The sequence below is a fragment of the Hyla sarda genome, unplaced genomic scaffold, assembly GCF_029499605.1.
Source record: "Hyla sarda isolate aHylSar1 unplaced genomic scaffold, aHylSar1.hap1 scaffold_697, whole genome shotgun sequence".
NCBI lineage: Eukaryota > Metazoa > Chordata > Amphibia > Anura > Hylidae > Hyla > Hyla sarda.
The window spans coordinates 163318-184441 of NW_026610715.1; the positions used below are offsets into that span (position 1 = coordinate 163318).

A 21124-nucleotide genomic window follows, 5' to 3' on the forward strand; every position below is an offset into this window, starting at 1 on the left:
TGCAATGGATGGCTGGAAGCATTTGTCTTTGCCTTTGCAATACCACAGAAGCAATGCATGGTCAATGTACAGCAATGACACACCTGTGTGAACAGCCAGGAGACCCCCCCCCCCCCCCATGTTATGTTACATAGTTACATAGTTAGTACGGTCGAAAAAAGACATATGTCCATCAAGTTCAACCAGGGAATTAAGGGGTAGGGGTGTGGCGCGATATTGGGGAAGGGATGAGATTTTATATTTCTTCATAAGCATTAATCTTATTTTGTCAATTAGGAACATTCAGCACCCACCCGCTATCAAGGCAGCTGCCTATCATGTCATGCCCTACCTGCACAGGTGTGCTGGCTACTCAAATGATCCAATTAAGGAGGCCATTTAGTCAGCAGCAGCAGAAGTCCTGTGCCTGGACGCTCCAACAGCGGCCAGACACAAGCAGAAGCAGCAGAAGCAGCAGCAGCAGCACCACCTTTTGTTTTTTGGCTGCAGCAGCAAGGCCCACAGGGCTGGCTAGCTGGCTAGCCAGCAAGCAGGTAGCAATGAAAGTAGGAATCTTTCTTTTTAACCCTGTAAGGGGGTGGTGCACTGTACCCGAAGATACTGCCATATCGGGTCAATGCATAGGGCGACGGAAGCAAGCTTCGAAATCGGCCCCCGTTCTCAAAAATCCATTTAATATATGGTCCCCAGATAGGGGACGTATCAGATATTAAACTGATAAGAACAGATACTACACTTGATCTTAGCCAAAAGGCCGAGAAGCGATAACCGTGAAAGGGGCGGGCCCAACAAGGTCCCCTTCATGGGCACTATCACTGCTTGCTGTCAGGGAGGCTGCCAGACAATTTTCCATGCACACTCTGGGCTGGGGGGCAGTCAACCACCAGTACACACAGCAGAACCTAAACCCATACCATTATTGCTAAGCAGCAAGACAGGGGCCCATTGCACTCCCACGGGGCCTTTTTAAATGCAATCCATAACCCGGATTTGCCAGGAACCCTTCTTACTCCTCCTACTTGCATGTGACACTGGGCTTAGGATCTGCATAGGAAACACACACACAAGCACACACCTACCTTTGTTGCCTGCAGATGCCTCCTTGGCTGTCCCCAAACGGTATCAAACCAACACCCACGGGAAGCTGTAAGCATAGAGGACATGCCTGCACCCCATTGGACTTACCTGTGTGGGTTAAATCCGGGTTATTTGACAACCTATGGCGGTGATGGTTCTGCTCAGGCAGAGCAGTGCTGATGCTCCTCATAAAGCTGTCGCTGCTGTGAAGGTTCTAGGTGACATCACAAATCCCTATGGTTACATACACAACAAAGCTGGGTTGTTGTTGTTTACACTCTGCAAGGCCTGTGGAAGTGAGTGACATCATAGCACTGTAGTTCTGAGGGTTCTAGATGGATGCAACAATCTCCTGTTGCTTCTATGAAGGCCATAATAGACGACATCACCAAACAGCTCCATAGTCACATACACAGCAAAGGAGAGATGTTGTTTACACCTAGTGATGTCAGTGGTATTGAGTGACATCACAGCACAGTGCTAAGGCTCCTGGGCCTGGACACAGCAGCGGCTGCAATATCTCAACGGAGAATACGTTTATATATATGTGTGTGTGTGCGCGTATATATATATATATATATATATATATATATATATATTTCTCCGCCGAAATCACTTTTAAACCCATTTCCACCTTTTTTTCCCTTCTCTTCCTCTTACTTTTTTTTCAAGTTTTTTTACGTTTTTCTCCTTTTCGCCTCTTTTCTGGGCGTATTATTCTTCTTTTTCTTCTTTTTTTTCGTCTAATGCATACCCCATCAGTGCAGCAATGCTTATTCAATACCGCCAGCAGATGGAGACACTGGGGGATAATTTTCTAAGGATTTATACTGATTTTTCCTGTCTGAATTTGTCGCACAGAAAGTTGCAGGCCAAATATGTGTGACATTTCTGCGACTTTAGCTTCTAGAGCATTTTTACAACATTATACATAGGTGCTGAATACATAAAAAGCGACTGTTCAGCGACAGACAAGTCGCATCGGCTGAAAGTAGGCCAGAATGTCAGTCCATGTTGGAGCAGGTTTAGATACAGTCTAAAGTATAGATCTCAAAGTCTGTGCACAGAATTTAGCAAGGGCCTCGCACCTTCTGATGCATCAGGTAGGTGCACAATAGCATAGCCTAACCCTCTGTACTTTGGTCTATATTGATGCGGGACATAGACAGCCAGCTGATGACCAATCCATTAGTGCAATGGATGGCTGGAAGCATTTGTCTTTGCCTTTGCAATACCACAGAAGCAATGCATGGTCAATGTACAGCAATGACACACCTGTGTGAACAGCCAGGAGACCCCCCCCCCCCCCCATGTTATGTTACATAGTTACATAGTTAGTACGGTCGAAAAAAGACATATGTCCATCAAGTTCAACCAGGGAATTAAGGGGTAGGGGTGTGGCGCGATATTGGGGAAGGGATGAGATTTTATATTTCTTCATAAGCATTAATCTTATTTTGTCAATTAGGAACATTCAGCACCCACCCGCTATCAAGGCAGCTGCCTATCATGTCATGCCCTACCTGCACAGGTGTGCTGGCTACTCAAATGATCCAATTAAGGAGGCCATTTAGTCAGCAGCAGCAGAAGTCCTGTGCCTGGACGCTCCAACAGCGGCCAGACACAAGCAGAAGCAGCAGAAGCAGCAGCAGCAGCACCACCTTTTGTTTTTTGGCTGCAGCAGCAAGGCCCACAGGGCTGGCTAGCTGGCTAGCCAGCAAGCAGGTAGCAATGAAAGTAGGAATCTTTCTTTTTAACCCTGTAAGGGGGTGGTGCACTGTACCCGAAGATACTGCCATATCGGGTCAATGCATAGGGCGACGGAAGCAAGCTTCGAAATCGGCCCCCGTTCTCAAAAATCCATTTAATATATGGTCCCCAGATAGGGGACGTATCAGATATTAAACTGATAAGAACAGATACTACACTTGATCTTAGCCAAAAGGCCGAGAAGCGATAACCGTGAAAGGGGCGGGCCCAACAAGGTCCCCTTCATGGGCACTATCACTGCTTGCTGTCAGGGAGGCTGCCAGACAATTTTCCATGCACACTCTGGGCTGGGGGGCAGTCAACCACCAGTACACACAGCAGAACCTAAACCCATACCATTATTGCTAAGCAGCAAGACAGGGGCCCATTGCACTCCCACGGGGCCTTTTTAAATGCAATCCATAACCCGGATTTGCCAGGAACCCTTCTTACTCCTCCTACTTGCATGTGACACTGGGCTTAGGATCTGCATAGGAAACACACACACAAGCACACACCTACCTTTGTTGCCTGCAGATGCCTCCTTGGCTGTCCCCAAACGGTATCAAACCAACACCCACGGGAAGCTGTAAGCATAGAGGACATGCCTGCACCCCATTGGACTTACCTGTGTGGGTTAAATCCGGGTTATTTGACAACCTATGGCGGTGATGGTTCTGCTCAGGCAGAGCAGTGCTGATGCTCCTCATAAAGCTGTCGCTGCTGTGAAGGTTCTAGGTGACATCACAAATCCCTATGGTTACATACACAACAAAGCTGGGTTGTTGTTGTTTACACTCTGCAAGGCCTGTGGAAGTGAGTGACATCATAGCACTGTAGTTCTGAGGGTTCTAGATGGATGCAACAATCTCCTGTTGCTTCTATGAAGGCCATAATAGACGACATCACCAAACAGCTCCATAGTCACATACACAGCAAAGGAGAGATGTTGTTTACACCTAGTGATGTCAGTGGTATTGAGTGACATCACAGCACAGTGCTAAGGCTCCTGGGCCTGGACACAGCAGCGGCTGCAATATCTCAACGGAGAATACGTTTATATATATGTGTGTGTGTGCGCGTATATATATATATATATATATATATATATATATATATATTTCTCCGCCGAAATCACTTTTAAACCCATTTCCACCTTTTTTTCCCTTCTCTTCCTCTTACTTTTTTTTCAAGTTTTTTTACGTTTTTCTCCTTTTCGCCTCTTTTCTGGGCGTATTATTCTTCTTTTTCTTCTTTTTTTTCGTCTAATGCATACCCCATCAGTGCAGCAATGCTTATTCAATACCGCCAGCAGATGGAGACACTGGGGGATAATTTTCTAAGGATTTATACTGATTTTTCCTGTCTGAATTTGTCGCACAGAAAGTTGCAGGCCAAATATGTGTGACATTTCTGCGACTTTAGCTTCTAGAGCATTTTTACAACATTATACATAGGTGCTGAATACATAAAAAGCGACTGTTCAGCGACAGACAAGTCGCATCGGCTGAAAGTAGGCCAGAATGTCAGTCCATGTTGGAGCAGGTTTAGATACAGTCTAAAGTATAGATCTCAAAGTCTGTGCACAGAATTTAGCAAGGGCCTCGCACCTTCTGATGCATCAGGTAGGTGCACAATAGCATAGCCTAACCCTCTGTACTTTGGTCTATATTGATGCGGGACATAGACAGCCAGCTGATGACCAATCCATTAGTGCAACGGATGGCTGGAAGCATTTGTCTTTGCCTTTGCAATACCACAGAAGCAATGCTTGGTCAATGTACAGCAATGACACACCTGTGTGAACAGCCAGGAGACCCCCCCCCCCCCCCCCATGTTATGTTACATAGTTACATAGTTAGTACGGTCGAAAAAAGACATATGTCCATCAAGTTCAACCAGGGAATTAAGGGGTAGGGGTGTGGCGCGATATTGGGGAAGGGATGAGATTTTATATTTCTTCATAAGCATTAATCTTATTTTGTCAATTAGGAACATTCAGCACCCACCCGCTATCAAGGCAGCTGCCTATCATGTCATGCCCTACCTGCACAGGTGTGCTGGCTACTCAAATGATCCAATTAAGGAGGCCATTTAGTCAGCAGCAGCAGAAGTCCTGTGCCTGGACGCTCCAACAGCGGCCAGACACAAGCAGAAGCAGCAGAAGCAGCAGCAGCACCACCTTTTGTTTTTTGGCTGCAGCAGCAAGGCCCACAGGGCTGGCTGGCTGGCTAGCTGGCTAGCCAGCAAGCAGGTAGCAATGAAAGTAGGAATCTTTCTTTTTAACCCTGTAAGGGGGTGGTGCACTGTACCCGAAGATACTGCCATATCGGGTCAATGCATAGGGCGACGGAAGCAAGCTTCGAAATCGGCCCCCGTTCTCAAAAATCCATTTAATATATGGTCCCCAGATAGGGGACGTATCAGATATTAAACTGATAAGAACAGATACTACACTTGATCTTAGCCAAAAGGCCGAGAAGCGATAACCGTGAAAGGGGCGGGCCCAACAAGGTCCCCTTCATGGGCACTATCACTGCTTGCTGTCAGGGAGGCTGCCAGACAATTTTCCATGCACACTCTGGGCTGGGGGGCAGTCAACCACCAGTACACACAGCAGAACCTAAACCCATACCATTATTGCTAAGCAGCAAGACAGGGGCCCATTGCACTCCCACGGGGCCTTTTTAAATGCAATCCATAACCTGGATTTGCCAGGAACCCTTCTTACTCCTCCTACTTGCATGTGACACTGGGCTTAGGATCTGCATAGGAAACACACACACAAGCACACACCTACCTTTGTTGCCTGCAGATGCCTCCTTGGCTGTCCCCAAACGGTATCAAACCAACACCCACGGGAAGCTGTAAGCATAGAGGACATGCCTGCACCCCATTGGACTTACCTGTGTGGGTTAAATCCGGGTTATTTGACAACCTATGGCGGTGATGGTTCTGCTCAGGCAGAGCAGTGCTGATGCTCCTCATAAAGCTGTCGCTGCTGTGAAGGTTCTAGGTGACATCACAAATCCCTATGGTTACATACACAACAAAGCTGGGTTGTTGTTGTTTACACTCTGCAAGGCCTGTGGAAGTGAGTGACATCATAGCACTGTAGTTCTGAGGGTTCTAGATGGATGCAACAATCTCCTGTTGCTTCTATGAAGGCCATAATAGACGACATCACCAAACAGCTCCATAGTCACATACACAGCAAAGGAGAGATGTTGTTTACACCTAGTGATGTCAGTGGTATTGAGTGACATCACAGCACAGTGCTAAGGCTCCTGGGCCTGGACACAGCAGCGGCTGCAATATCTCAACGGAGAATACGTTTATATATATGTGTGTGTGTGCGCGTATATATATATATATATATATATATATATATATATATATATATATTTCTCCGCCGAAATCACTTTTAAACCCATTTCCACCTTTTTTTCCCTTCTCTTCCTCTTACTTTTTTTTCACGTTTTTTTACGTTTTTCTCCTTTTCGCCTCTTTTCTGGGCGTATTATTCTTCTTTTTCTTCTTTTTTTTCGTCTAATGCATACCCCATCAGTGCAGCAATGCTTATTCAATACCGCCAGCAGATGGAGACACTGGGGGATAATTTTCTAAGGATTTATACTGATTTTTCCTGTCTGAATTTGTCGCACAGAAAGTTGCAGGCCAAATATGTGTGACATTTCTGCGACTTTAGCTTCTAGAGCATTTTTACAACATTATACATAGGTGCTGAATACATAAAAAGCGACTGTTCAGCGACAGACAAGTCGCATCGGCTGAAAGTAGGCCAGAATGTCAGTCCATGTTGGAGCAGGTTTAGATACAGTCTAAAGTATAGATCTCAAAGTCTGTGCACAGAATTTAGCAAGGGCCTCGCACCTTCTGATGCATCAGGTAGGTGCACAATAGCATAGCCTAACCCTCTGTACTTTGGTCTATATTGATGCGGGACATAGACAGCCAGCTGATGACCAATCCATTAGTGCAATGGATGGCTGGAAGCATTTGTCTTTGCCTTTGCAATACCACAGAAGCAATGCATGGTCAATGTACAGCAATGACACACCTGTGTGAACAGCCAGGAGACCCCCCCCCCCCCCCCCCCCCATGTTATGTTACATAGTTACATAGTTAGTACGGTCGAAAAAAGACATATGTCCATCAAGTTCAACCAGGGAATTAAGGGGTAGGGGTGTGGCGCGATATTGGGGAAGGGATGAGATTTTATATTTCTTCATAAGCATTAATCTTATTTTGTCAATTAGGAACATTCAGCACCCACCCGCTATCAAGGCAGCTGCCTATCATGTCATGCCCTACCTGCACAGGTGTGCTGGCTACTCAAATGATCCAATTAAGGAGGCCATTTAGTCAGCAGCAGCAGAAGTCCTGTGCCTGGACGCTCCAACAGCGGCCAGACACAAGCAGAAGCAGCAGAAGCAGCAGCAGCAGCAGCACCACCTTTTGTTTTTTGGCTGCAGCAGCAAGGCCCACAGGGCTGGCTAGCTGGCTAGCCAGCAAGCAGGTAGCAATGAAAGTAGGAATCTTTCTTTTTAACCCTGTAAGGGGGTGGTGCACTGTACCCGAAGATACTGCCATATCGGGTCAATGCATAGGGCGACGGAAGCAAGCTTCGAAATCGGCCCCCGTTCTCAAAAATCCATTTAATATATGGTCCCCAGATAGGGGACGTATCAGATATTAAACTGATAAGAACAGATACTACACTTGATCTTAGCCAAAAGGCCGAGAAGCGATAACCGTGAAAGGGGCGGGCCCAACAAGGTCCCCTTCATGGGCACTATCACTGCTTGCTGTCAGGGAGGCTGCCAGACAATTTTCCATGCACACTCTGGGCTGGGGGGCAGTCAACCACCAGTACACACAGCAGAACCTAAACCCATACCATTATTGCTAAGCAGCAAGACAGGGGCCCATTGCACTCCCACGGGGCCTTTTTAAATGCAATCCATAACCCGGATTTGCCAGGAACCCTTCTTACTCCTCCTACTTGCATGTGACACTGGGCTTAGGATCTGCATAGGAAACACACACACAAGCACACACCTACCTTTGTTGCCTGCAGATGCCTCCTTGGCTGTCCCCAAACGGTATCAAACCAACACCCACGGGAAGCTGTAAGCATAGAGGACATGCCTGCACCCCATTGGACTTACCTGTGTGGGTTAAATCCGGGTTATTTGACAACCTATGGCGGTGATGGTTCTGCTCAGGCAGAGCAGTGCTGATGCTCCTCATAAAGCTGTCGCTGCTGTGAAGGTTCTAGGTGACATCACAAATCCCTATGGTTACATACACAACAAAGCTGGGTTGTTGTTGTTTACACTCTGCAAGGCCTGTGGAAGTGAGTGACATCATAGCACTGTAGTTCTGAGGGTTCTAGATGGATGCAACAATCTCCTGTTGCTTCTATGAAGGCCGTAATAGACGACATCACCAAACAGCTCCATAGTCACATACACAGCAAAGGAGAGATGTTGTTTACACCTAGTGATGTCAGTGGTATTGAGTGACATCACAGCACAGTGCTAAGGCTCCTGGGCCTGGACACAGCAGCGGCTGCAATATCTCAACGGAGAATACGTTTATATATATGTGTGTGTGTGCGCGTATATATATATATATATATATATATATATATATATATATATTTCTCCGCCGAAATCACTTTTAAACCCATTTCCACCTTTTTTTCCCTTCTCTTCCTCTTACTTTTTTTTCACGTTTTTTTACGTTTTTCTCCTTTTCGCCTCTTTTCTGGGCGTATTATTCTTCTTTTTCTTCTTTTTTTTCGTCTAATGCATACCCCATCAGTGCAGCAATGCTTATTCAATACCGCCAGCAGATGGAGACACTGGGGGATAATTTTCTAAGGATTTATACTGATTTTTCCTGTCTGAATTTGTCGCACAGAAAGTTGCAGGCCAAATATGTGTGACATTTCTGCGACTTTAGCTTCTAGAGCATTTTTACAACATTATACATAGGTGCTGAATACATAAAAAGCGACTGTTCAGCGACAGACAAGTCGCATCGGCTGAAAGTAGGCCAGAATGTCAGTCCATGTTGGAGCAGGTTTAGATACAGTCTAAAGTATAGATCTCAAAGTCTGTGCACAGAATTTAGCAAGGGCCTCGCACCTTCTGATGCACCAGGTAGGTGCACAATAGCATAGCCTAACCCTCTGTACTTTGGTCTATATTGATGCGGGACATAGACAGCCAGCTGATGACCAATCCATTAGTGCAATGGATGGCTGGAAGCATTTGTCTTTGCCTTTGCAATACCACAGAAGCAATGCATGGTCAATGTACAGCAATGACACACCTGTGTGAACAGCCAGGAGACCCCCCCCCCCCCCCCATGTTATGTTACATAGTTACATAGTTAGTACGGTCGAAAAAAGACATATGTCCATCAAGTTCAACCAGGGAATTAAGGGGTAGGGGTGTGGCGCGATATTGGGGAAGGGATGAGATTTTATATTTCTTCATAAGCATTAATCTTATTTTGTCAATTAGGAACATTCAGCACCCACCCGCTATCAAGGCAGCTGCCTATCATGTCATGCCCTACCTGCACAGGTGTGCTGGCTACTCAAATGATCCAATTAAGGAGGCCATTTAGTCAGCAGCAGCAGAAGTCCTGTGCCTGGACGCTCCAACAGCGGCCAGACACAAGCAGAAGCAGCAGAAGCAGCAGCAGCAGCACCACCTTTTGTTTTTTGGCTGCAGCAGCAAGGCCCACAGGGCTGGCTAGCTGGCTAGCCAGCAAGCAGGTAGCAATGAAAGTAGGAATCTTTCTTTTTAACCCTGTAAGGGGGTGGTGCACTGTACCCGAAGATACTGCCATATCGGGTCAATGCATAGGGCGACGGAAGCAAGCTTCGAAATCGGCCCCCGTTCTCAAAAATCCATTTAATATATGGTCCCCAGATAGGGGACGTATCAGATATTAAACTGATAAGAACAGATACTACACTTGATCTTAGCCAAAAGGCCGAGAAGCGATAACCGTGAAAGGGGCGGGCCCAACAAGGTCCCCTTCATGGGCACTATCACTGCTTGCTGTCAGGGAGGCTGCCAGACAATTTTCCATGCACACTCTGGGCTGGGGGGCAGTCAACCACCAGTACACACAGCAGAACCTAAACCCATACCATTATTGCTAAGCAGCAAGACAGGGGCCCATTGCACTCCCACGGGGCCTTTTTAAATGCAATCCATAACCCGGATTTGCCAGGAACCCTTCTTACTCCTCCTACTTGCATGTGACACTGGGCTTAGGATCTGCATAGGAAACACACACACAAGCACACACCTACCTTTGTTGCCTGCAGATGCCTCCTTGGCTGTCCCCAAACGGTATCAAACCAACACCCACGGGAAGCTGTAAGCATAGAGGACATGCCTGCACCCCATTGGACTTACCTGTGTGGGTTAAATCCGGGTTATTTGACAACCTATGGCGGTGATGGTTCTGCTCAGGCAGAGCAGTGCTGATGCTCCTCATAAAGCTGTCGCTGCTGTGAAGGTTCTAGGTGACATCACAAATCCCTATGGTTACATACACAACAAAGCTGGGTTGTTGTTGTTTACACTCTGCAAGGCCTGTGGAAGTGAGTGACATCATAGCACTGTAGTTCTGAGGGTTCTAGATGGATGCAACAATCTCCTGTTGCTTCTATGAAGGCCATAATAGACGACATCACCAAACAGCTCCATAGTCACATACACAGCAAAGGAGAGATGTTGTTTACACCTAGTGATGTCAGTGGTATTGAGTGACATCACAGCACAGTGCTAAGGCTCCTGGGCCTGGACACAGCAGCGGCTGCAATATCTCAACGGAGAATACGTTTATATATATGTGTGTGTGTGCGCGTATATATATATATATATATATATATATATATATATATTTCTCCGCCGAAATCACTTTTAAACCCATTTCCACCTTTTTTTCCCTTCTCTTCCTCTTACTTTTTTTTCACGTTTTTTTACGTTTTTCTCCTTTTCGCCTCTTTTCTGGGCGTATTATTCTTCTTTTTCTTCTTTTTTTTCGTCTAATGCATACCCCATCAGTGCAGCAATGCTTATTCAATACCGCCAGCAGATGGAGACACTGGGGGATAATTTTCTAAGGATTTATACAGATTTTTCCTGTCTGAATTTGTCGCACAGAAAGTTGCAGGCCAAATATGTGTGACATTTCTGCGACTTTAGCTTCTAGAGCATTTTTACAACATTATACATAGGTGCTGAATACATAAAAAGCGACTGTTCAGCGACAGACAAGTCGCATCGGCTGAAAGTAGGCCAGAATGTCAGTCCATGTTGGAGCAGGTTTAGATACAGTCTAAAGTATAGATCTCAAAGTCTGTGCACAGAATTTAGCAAGGGCCTCGCACCTTCTGATGCATCAGGTAGGTGCACAATAGCATAGCCTAACCCTCTGTACTTTGGTCTATATTGATGCGGGACATAGACAGCCAGCTGATGACCAATCCATTAGTGCAATGGATGGCTGGAAGCATTTGTCTTTGCCTTTGCAATACCACAGAAGCAATGCATGGTCAATGTACAGCAATGACACACCTGTGTGAACAGCCAGGAGACCCCCCCCCCCCCCCATGTTATGTTACATAGTTACATAGTTAGTACGGTCGAAAAAAGACATATGTCCATCAAGTTCAACCAGGGAATTAAGGGGTAGGGGTGTGGCGCGATATTGGGGAAGGGATGAGATTTTATATTTCTTCATAAGCATTAATCTTATTTTGTCAATTAGGAACATTCAGCACCCACCCGCTATCAAGGCAGCTGCCTATCATGTCATGCCCTACCTGCACAGGTGTGCTGGCTACTCAAATGATCCAATTAAGGAGGCCATTTAGTCAGCAGCAGCAGAAGTCCTGTGCCTGGACGCTCCAACAGCGGCCAGACACAAGCAGAAGCAGCAGAAGCAGCAGCAGCAGCACCACCTTTTGTTTTTTGGCTGCAGCAGCAAGGCCCACAGGGCTGGCTAGCTGGCTAGCCAGCAAGCAGGTAGCAATGAAAGTAGGAATCTTTCTTTTTAACCCTGTAAGGGGGTGGTGCACTGTACCCGAAGATACTGCCATATCGGGTCAATGCATAGGGCGACGGAAGCAAGCTTCGAAATCGGCCCCCGTTCTCAAAAATCCATTTAATATATGGTCCCCAGATAGGGGACGTATCAGATATTAAACTGATAAGAACAGATACTACACTTGATCTTAGCCAAAAGGCCGAGAAGCGATAACCGTGAAAGGGGCGGGCCCAACAAGGTCCCCTTCATGGGCACTATCACTGCTTGCTGTCAGGGAGGCTGCCAGACAATTTTCCATGCACACTCTGGGCTGGGGGGCAGTCAACCACCAGTACACACAGCAGAACCTAAACCCATACCATTATTGCTAAGCAGCAAGACAGGGGCCCATTGCACTCCCACGGGGCCTTTTTAAATGCAATCCATAACCCGGATTTGCCAGGAACCCTTCTTACTCCTCCTACTTGCATGTGACACTGGGCTTAGGATCTGCATAGGAAACACACACACAAGCACACACCTACCTTTGTTGCCTGCAGATGCCTCCTTGGCTGTCCCCAAACGGTATCAAACCAACACCCACGGGAAGCTGTAAGCATAGAGGACATGCCTGCACCCCATTGGACTTACCTGTGTGGGTTAAATCCGGGTTATTTGACAACCTATGGCGGTGATGGTTCTGCTCAGGCAGAGCAGTGCTGATGCTCCTCATAAAGCTGTCGCTGCTGTGAAGGTTCTAGGTGACATCACAAATCCCTATGGTTACATACACAACAAAGCTGGGTTGTTGTTGTTTACACTCTGCAAGGCCTGTGGAAGTGAGTGACATCATAGCACTGTAGTTCTGAGGGTTCTAGATGGATGCAACAATCTCCTGTTGCTTCTATGAAGGCCATAATAGACGACATCACCAAACAGCTCCATAGTCACATACACAGCAAAGGAGAGATGTTGTTTACACCTAGTGATGTCAGTGGTATTGAGTGACATCACAGCACAGTGCTAAGGCTCCTGGGCCTGGACACAGCAGCGGCTGCAATATCTCAACGGAGAATACGTTTATATATATGTGTGTGTGTGCGCGTATATATATATATATATATATATATATATATATATATATTTCTCCGCCGAAATCACTTTTAAACCCATTTCCACCTTTTTTTCCCTTCTCTTCCTCTTACTTTTTTTTCAAGTTTTTTTACGTTTTTCTCCTTTTCGCCTCTTTTCTGGGCGTATTATTCTTCTTTTTCTTCTTTTTTTTCGTCTAATGCATACCCCATCAGTGCAGCAATGCTTATTCAATACCGCCAGCAGATGGAGACACTGGGGGATAATTTTCTAAGGATTTATACTGATTTTTCCTGTCTGAATTTGTCGCACAGAAAGTTGCAGGCCAAATATGTGTGACATTTCTGCGACTTTAGCTTCTAGAGCATTTTTACAACATTATACATAGGTGCTGAATACATAAAAAGCGACTGTTCAGCGACAGACAAGTCGCATCGGCTGAAAGTAGGCCAGAATGTCAGTCCATGTTGGAGCAGGTTTAGATACAGTCTAAAGTATAGATCTCAAAGTCTGTGCACAGAATTTAGCAAGGGCCTCGCACCTTCTGATGCATCAGGTAGGTGCACAATAGCATAGCCTAACCCTCTGTACTTTGGTCTATATTGATGCGGGACATAGACAGCCAGCTGATGACCAATCCATTAGTGCAATGGATGGCTGGAAGCATTTGTCTTTGCCTTTGCAATACCACAGAAGCAATGCATGGTCAATGTACAGCAATGACACACCTGTGTGAACAGCCAGGAGACCCCCCCCCCCCCCCCATGTTATGTTACATAGTTACATAGTTAGTACGGTCGAAAAAAGACATATGTCCATCAAGTTCAACCAGGGAATTAAGGGGTAGGGGTGTGGCGCGATATTGGGGAAGGGATGAGATTTTATATTTCTTCATAAGCATTAATCTTATTTTGTCAATTAGGAACATTCAGCACCCACCCGCTATCAAGGCAGCTGCCTATCATGTCATGCCCTACCTGCACAGGTGTGCTGGCTACTCAAATGATCCAATTAAGGAGGCCATTTAGTCAGCAGCAGCAGAAGTCCTGTGCCTGGACGCTCCAACAGCGGCCAGACACAAGCAGAAGCAGCAGAAGCAGCAGCAGCAGCACCACCTTTTGTTTTTTGGCTGCAGCAGCAAGGCCCACAGGGCTGGCTAGCTGGCTAGCCAGCAAGCAGGTAGCAATGAAAGTAGGAATCTTTCTTTTTAACCCTGTAAGGGGGTGGTGCACTGTACCCGAAGATACTGCCATATCGGGTCAATGCATAGGGCGACGGAAGCAAGCTTCGAAATCGGCCCCCGTTCTCAAAAATCCATTTAATATATGGTCCCCAGATAGGGGACGTATCAGATATTAAACTGATAAGAACAGATACTACACTTGATCTTAGCCAAAAGGCCGAGAAGCGATAACCGTGAAAGGGGCGGGCCCAACAAGGTCCCCTTCATGGGCACTATCACTGCTTGCTGTCAGGGAGGCTGCCAGACAATTTTCCATGCACACTCTGGGCTGGGGGGCAGTCAACCACCAGTACACACAGCAGAACCTAAACCCATACCATTATTGCTAAGCAGCAAGACAGGGGCCCATTGCACTCCCACGGGGCCTTTTTAAATGCAATCCATAACCCGGATTTGCCAGGAACCCTTCTTACTCCTCCTACTTGCATGTGACACTGGGCTTAGGATCTGCATAGGAAACACACACACAAGCACACACCTACCTTTGTTGCCTGCAGATGCCTCCTTGGCTGTCCCCAAACGGTATCAAACCAACACCCACGGGAAGCTGTAAGCATAGAGGACATGCCTGCACCCCATTGGACTTACCTGTGTGGGTTAAATCCGGGTTATTTGACAACCTATGGCGGTGATGGTTCTGCTCAGGCAGAGCAGTGCTGATGCTCCTCATAAAGCTGTCGCTGCTGTGAAGGTTCTAGGTGACATCACAAATCCCTATGGTTACATACACAACAAAGCTGGGTTGTTGTTGTTTACACTCTGCAAGGCCTGTGGAAGTGAGTGACATCATAGCACTGTAGTTCTGAGGGTTCTAGATGGATGCAACAATCTCCTGTTGCTTCTATGAAGGCCATAATAGACGACATCACCAAACAGCTCCATAGTCACATACACAGCAAAGGAGAGATGTTGTTTACACCTAGTGATGTCAGTGGTATTGAGTGACATCACAGCACAGTGCTAAGGCTCCTGGGCCTGGACACAGCAGCGGCTGCAATATCTCAACGGAGAATACGTTTATATATATGTGTGTGTGTGCGCGTATATATATATATATATATATATATATATATATATATATTTCTCCGCCGAAATCACTTTTAAACCCATTTCCACCTTTTTTTCCCTTCTCTTCCTCTTACTTTTTTTTCAAGTTTTTTTACGTTTTTCTCCTTTTCGCCTCTTTTCTGGGCGTATTATTCTTCTTTTTCTTCTTTTTTTTCGTCTAATGCATACCCCATCAGTGCAGCAATGCTTATTCAATACCGCCAGCAGATGGAGACACTGGGGGATAATTTTCTAAGGATTTATACTGATTTTTCCTGTCTGAATTTGTCGCACAGAAAGTTGCAGGCCAAATATGTGTGACATTTCTGCGACTTTAGCTTCTAGAGCATTTTTACAACATTATACATAGGTGCTGAATACATAAAAAGCGACTGTTCAGCGACAGACAAGTCGCATCGGCTGAAAGTAGGCCAGAATGTCAGTCCATGTTGGAGCAGGTTTAGATACAGTCTAAAGTATAGATCTCAAAGTCTGTGCACAGAATTTAGCAAGGGCCTCGCACCTTCTGATGCATCAGGTAGGTGCACAATAGCATAGCCTAACCCTCTGTACTTTGGTCTATATTGATGCGGGACATAGACAGCCAGCTGATGACCAATCCATTAGTGCAATGGATGGCTGGAAGCATTTGTCTTTGCCTTTGCAATACCACAGAAGCAATGCATGGTCAATGTACAGCAATGACACACCTGTGTGAACAGCCAGGAGACCCCCCCCCCCCCCCATGTTATGTTACATAGTTACATAGTTAGTACGGTCGAAAAAAGACATATGTCCATCAAGTTCAACCAGGGAATTAAGGGGTAGGGGTGTGGCGCGATATTGGGGAAGGGATGAGATTTTATATTTCTTCATAAGCATTAATCTTATTTTGTCAATTAGGAACATTCAGCACCCACCCGCTATCAAGGCAGCTGCCTATCATGTCATGCCCTACCTGCACAGGTGTGCTGGCTACTCAAATGATCCAATTAAGGAGGCCATTTAGTCAGCAGCAGCAGAAGTCCTGTGCCTGGACGCTCCAACAGCGGCCAGACACAAGCAGAAGCAGCAGAAGCAGCAGCAGCACCACCTTTTGTTTTTTGGCTGCAGCAGCAAGGCCCACAGGGCTGGCTGGCTGGCTAGCTGGCTAGCCAGCAAGCAGGTAGCAATGAAAGTAGGAATCTTTCTTTTTAACCCTGTAAGGGGGTGGTGCACTGTACCCGAAGATACTGCCATATCGGGTCAATGCATAGGGCGACGGAAGCAAGCTTCGAAATCGGCCCCCGTTCTCAAAAATCCATTTAATATATGGTCCCCAGATAGGGGACGTATCAGATATTAAACTGATAAGAACAGATACTACACTTGATCTTAGCCAAAAGGCCGAGAAGCGATAACCGTGAAAGGGGCGGGCCCAACAAGGTCCCCTTCATGGGCACTATCACTGCTTGCTGTCAGGGAGGCTGCCAGACAATTTTCCATGCACACTCTGGGCTGGGGGGCAGTCAACCACCAGTACACACAGCAGAACCTAAACCCATACCATTATTGCTAAGCAGCAAGACAGGGGCCCATTGCACTCCCACGGGGCCTTTTTAAATGCAATCCATAACCTGGATTTGCCAGGAACCCTTCTTACTCCTCCTACTTGCATGTGACACTGGGCTTAGGATCTGCATAGGAAACACACACACAAGCACACACCTACCTTTGTTGCCTGCAGATGCCTCCTTGGCTGTCCCCAAACGGTATCAAACCAACACCCACGGGAAGCTGTAAGCATAGAGGACATGCCTGCACCCCATTGGACTTACCTGTGTGGGTTAAATCCGGGTTATTTGACAACCTATGGCGGTGATGGTTCTGCTCAGGCAGAGCAGTGCTGATGCTCCTCATAAAGCTGTCGCTGCTGTGAAGGTTCTAGGTGACATCACAAATCCCTATGGTTACATACACAACAAAGCTGGGTTGTTGTTGTTTACACTCTGCAAGGCCTGTGGAAGTGAGTGACATCATAGCACTGTAGTTCTGAGGGTTCTAGATGGATGCAACAATCTCCTGTTGCTTCTATGAAGGCCATAATAGACGACATCACCAAACAGCTCCATAGTCACATACACAGCAAAGGAGAGATGTTGTTTACACCTAGTGATGTCAGTGGTATTGAGTGACATCACAGCACAGTGCTAAGGCTCCTGGGCCTGGACACAGCAGCGGCTGCAATATCTCAACGGAGAATACGTTTATATATATGTGTGTGTGTGCGCGTATATATATATATATATATATATATATATATATATTTCTCCGCCGAAATCACTTTTAAACCCATTTCCACCTTTTTTTCCCTTCTCTTCCTCTTACTTTTTTTTCACGTTTTTTTACGTTTTTCTCCTTTTCGCCTCTTTTCTGGGCGTATTATTCTTCTTTTTCTTCTTTTTTTTCGTCTAATGCATACCCCATCAGTGCAGCAATGCTTATTCAATACCGCCAGCAGATGGAGACACTGGGGGATAATTTTCTAAGGATTTATACTGATTTTTCCTGTCTGAATTTGTCGCACAGAAAGTTGCAGGCCAAATATGTGTGACATTTCTGCGACTTTAGCTTCTAGAGCATTTTTACAACATTATACATAGGTGCTGAATACATAAAAAGCGACTGTTCAGCGACAGACAAGTCGCATCGGCTGAAAGTAGGCCAGAATGTCAGTCCATGTTGGAGCAGGTTTAGATACAGTCTAAAGTATAGATCTCAAAGTCTGTGCACAGAATTTAGCAAGGGCCTCGCACCTTCTGATGCATCAGGTAGGTGCACAATAGCATAGCCTAACCCTCTGTACTTTGGTCTATATTGATGCGGGACATAGACAGCCAGCTGATGACCAATCCATTAGTGCAATGGATGGCTGGAAGCATTTGTCTTTGCCTTTGCAATACCACAGAAGCAATGCATGGTCAATGTACAGCAATGACACACCTGTGTGAACAGCCAGGAGACCCCCCCCCCCCCCCCCCCCATGTTATGTTACATAGTTACATAGTTAGTACGGTCGAAAAAAGACATATGTCCATCAAGTTCAACCAGGGAATTAAGGGGTAGGGGTGTGGCGCGATATTGGGGAAGGGATGAGATTTTATATTTCTTCATAAGCATTAATCTTATTTTGTCAATTAGGAACATTCAGCACCCACCCGCTATCAAGGCAGCTGCCTATCATGTCATGCCCTACCTGCACAGGTGTGCTGGCTACTCAAATGATCCAATTAAGGAGGCCATTTAGTCAGCAGCAGCAGAAGTCCTGTGCCTGGACGCTCCAACAGCGGCCAGACACAAGCAGAAGCAGCAGAAGCAGCAGCAGCAGCACCACCTTTTGTTTTTTGGCTGCAGCAGCAAGGCCCACAGGGCTGGCTAGCTGGCTAGCCAGCAAGCAGGTAGCAATGAAAGTAGGAATCTTTCTTTTTAACCCTGTAAGGGGGTGGTGCACTGTACCCGAAGATACTGCCATATCGGGTCAATGCATAGGGCGACGGAAGCAAGCTTCGAAATCGGCCCCCGTTCTCAAAAATCCATTTAATATATGGTCCCCAGATAGGGGACGTATCAGATATTAAACTGATAAGAACAGATACTACACTTGATCTTAGCCAAAAGGCCGAGAAGCGATAACCGTGAAAGGGGCGGGCCCAACAAGGTCCCCTTCATGGGCACTATCACTGCTTGCTGTCAGGGAGGCTGCCAGACAATTTTCCATGCACTCTGGGCTGGGGGGCAGTCAACCACCAGTACACACAGCAGAACCTAAACCCATACCATTATTGCTAAGCAGCAAGACAGGGGCCCATTGCACTCCCACGGGGCCTTTTTAAATGCAATCCATAACCCGGATTTGCCAGGAACCCTTCTTACTCCTCCTACTTGCATGTGACACTGGGCTTAGGATCTGCATAGGAAACACACACACAAGCACACACCTACCTTTGTTGCCTGCAGATGCCTCCTTGGCTGTCCCCAAACGGTATCAAACCAACACCCACGGGAAGCTGTAAGCATAGAGGACATGCCTGCACCCCATTGGACTTACCTGTGTGGGTTAAATCCGGGTTATTTGACAACCTATGGCGGTGATGGTTCTGCTCAGGCAGAGCAGTGCTGATGCTCCTCATAAAGCTGTCGCTGCTGTGAAGGTTCTAGGTGACATCACAAATCCCTATGGTTACATACACAACAAAGCTGGGTTGTTGTTGTTTACACTCTGCAAGGCCTGTGGAAGTGAGTGACATCATAGCACTGTAGTTCTGAGGGTTCTAGATGGATGCAACAATCTCCTGTTGCTTCTATGAAGGCCATAATAGACGACATCACCAAACAGCTCCATAGTCACATACACAGCAAAGGAGAGATGTTGTTTACACCTAGTGATGTCAGTGGTATTGAGTGACATCACAGCACAGTGCTAAGGCTCCTGGGCCTGGACACAGCAGCGGCTGCAATATCTCAACGGAGAATACGTTTATATATATGTGTGTGTGTGCGCGTATATATATATATATATATATATATATATTTCTCCGCCGAAATCACTTTTAAAACCCATTTCCACCTTTTTTTCCCTTCTCTTCCTCTTACTTTTTTTTCACGTTTTTTTACGTTTTTCTCCTTTTCGCCTCTTTTCTGGGCGTATTATTCTTCTTTTTCTTCTTTTTTTTCGTCTAATGCATACCCCATCAGTGCAGCAATGCTTATTCAATACCGCCAGCAGATGGAGACACTGGGGGATAATTTTCTAAGGATTTATACTGATTTTTCCTGTCTGAATTTGTCGCACAGAAAGTTGCAGGCCAAATATGTGTGACATTTCTGCGACTTTAGCTTCTAGAGCATTTTTACAACATTATACATAGGTGCTGAATACATAAAAAGCGACTGTTCAGCGACAGACAAGTCGCATCGGCTGAAAGTAGGCCAGAATGTCAGTCCATGTTGGAGCAGGTTTAGATACAGTCTAAAGTATAGATCTCAAAGTCTGTGCACAGAATTTAGCAAGGGCCTCGCACCTTCTGATGCATCAGGTAGGTGCACAATAGCATAGCCTAACCCTCTGTACTTTGGTCTATATTGATGCGGGACATAGACAGCCAGCTGATGACCAATCCATTAGTGCAATGGATGGCTGGAAGCATTTGTCTTTGCCTTTGCAATACCACAGAAGCAATGCATGGTCAATGTACAGCAATGACACACCTGTGTGAACAGCCAGGAGACCCCCCCCCCCCCCCCATGTTATGTTACATAGTTACATAGTTAGTACGGTCGAAAAAAGACATATGTCCATCAAGTTCAACCAGGGAATTAAGGGGTAGGGGTGTGGCGCGATATTGGGGAAGGGATGAGATTTTATATTTCTTCATAAGCATTAATCTTATTTTGTCAATTAGGAACATTCAGCACCCACCCGCTATCAAGGCAGCTGCCTATCATGTCATGCCCTACCTGCACAGGTGTGCTGGCTACTCAAATGATCCAATTAAGGAGGCCATTTAGTCAGCAGCAGCAGAAGTCCTGTGCCTGGACGCTCCAACAGCGGCCAGACACAAGCAGAAGCAGCAGAAGCAGCAGCAGCAGCACCACCTTTTGTTTTTTGGCTGCAGCAGCAAGGCCCACAGGGCTGGCTAGCTGGCTAGCCAGCAAGCAGGTAGCAATGAAAGTAGGAATCTTTCTTTTTAACCCTGTAAGGGGGTGGTGCACTGTACCCGAAGATACTGCCATATCGGGTCAATGCATAGGGCGACGGAAGCAAGCTTCGAAATCGGCCCCCGTTCTCAAAAA

The 21124-nt window shown here is 46.3% G+C and overlaps 9 non-coding genes across 9 annotated transcripts; all 9 read right to left on the reverse strand.

Annotated features, from left to right (window-relative positions):
- Window positions 1-575: 575 nt before the first annotated feature.
- On the reverse strand, window positions 576-766 carry LOC130343855 (U2 spliceosomal RNA). The gene has a single exon (XR_008883002.1). It is a non-coding gene; the product is annotated as a U2 spliceosomal RNA (small nuclear RNA).
- A 2078-nt stretch (window positions 767-2844) lies between these two features.
- On the reverse strand, window positions 2845-3035 carry LOC130343856 (U2 spliceosomal RNA). The gene has a single exon (XR_008883003.1). It is a non-coding gene; the product is annotated as a U2 spliceosomal RNA (small nuclear RNA).
- Window positions 3036-5122: 2087 nt separating this feature from the next.
- LOC130343858 (U2 spliceosomal RNA) lies at window positions 5123-5313 on the reverse strand. The gene has a single exon (XR_008883004.1). It is a non-coding gene; the product is annotated as a U2 spliceosomal RNA (small nuclear RNA).
- A 2095-nt stretch (window positions 5314-7408) lies between these two features.
- On the reverse strand, window positions 7409-7599 carry LOC130343859 (U2 spliceosomal RNA). Its single transcript, XR_008883005.1, has one exon. It is a non-coding gene; the product is annotated as a U2 spliceosomal RNA (small nuclear RNA).
- Window positions 7600-9682: 2083 nt separating this feature from the next.
- Window positions 9683-9873, reverse strand: LOC130343860 (U2 spliceosomal RNA). Its single transcript, XR_008883006.1, has one exon. It is a non-coding gene; the product is annotated as a U2 spliceosomal RNA (small nuclear RNA).
- Window positions 9874-11951: 2078 nt separating this feature from the next.
- Window positions 11952-12142, reverse strand: LOC130343862 (U2 spliceosomal RNA). The gene has a single exon (XR_008883008.1). It is a non-coding gene; the product is annotated as a U2 spliceosomal RNA (small nuclear RNA).
- Window positions 12143-14223: 2081 nt separating this feature from the next.
- LOC130343864 (U2 spliceosomal RNA) lies at window positions 14224-14414 on the reverse strand. The gene has a single exon (XR_008883009.1). It is a non-coding gene; the product is annotated as a U2 spliceosomal RNA (small nuclear RNA).
- Window positions 14415-16499: 2085 nt separating this feature from the next.
- LOC130343865 (U2 spliceosomal RNA) lies at window positions 16500-16690 on the reverse strand. Its single transcript, XR_008883010.1, has one exon. It is a non-coding gene; the product is annotated as a U2 spliceosomal RNA (small nuclear RNA).
- Window positions 16691-18771: 2081 nt separating this feature from the next.
- Window positions 18772-18962, reverse strand: LOC130343866 (U2 spliceosomal RNA). The gene has a single exon (XR_008883011.1). It is a non-coding gene; the product is annotated as a U2 spliceosomal RNA (small nuclear RNA).
- Window positions 18963-21124: the final 2162 nt, after the last annotated feature.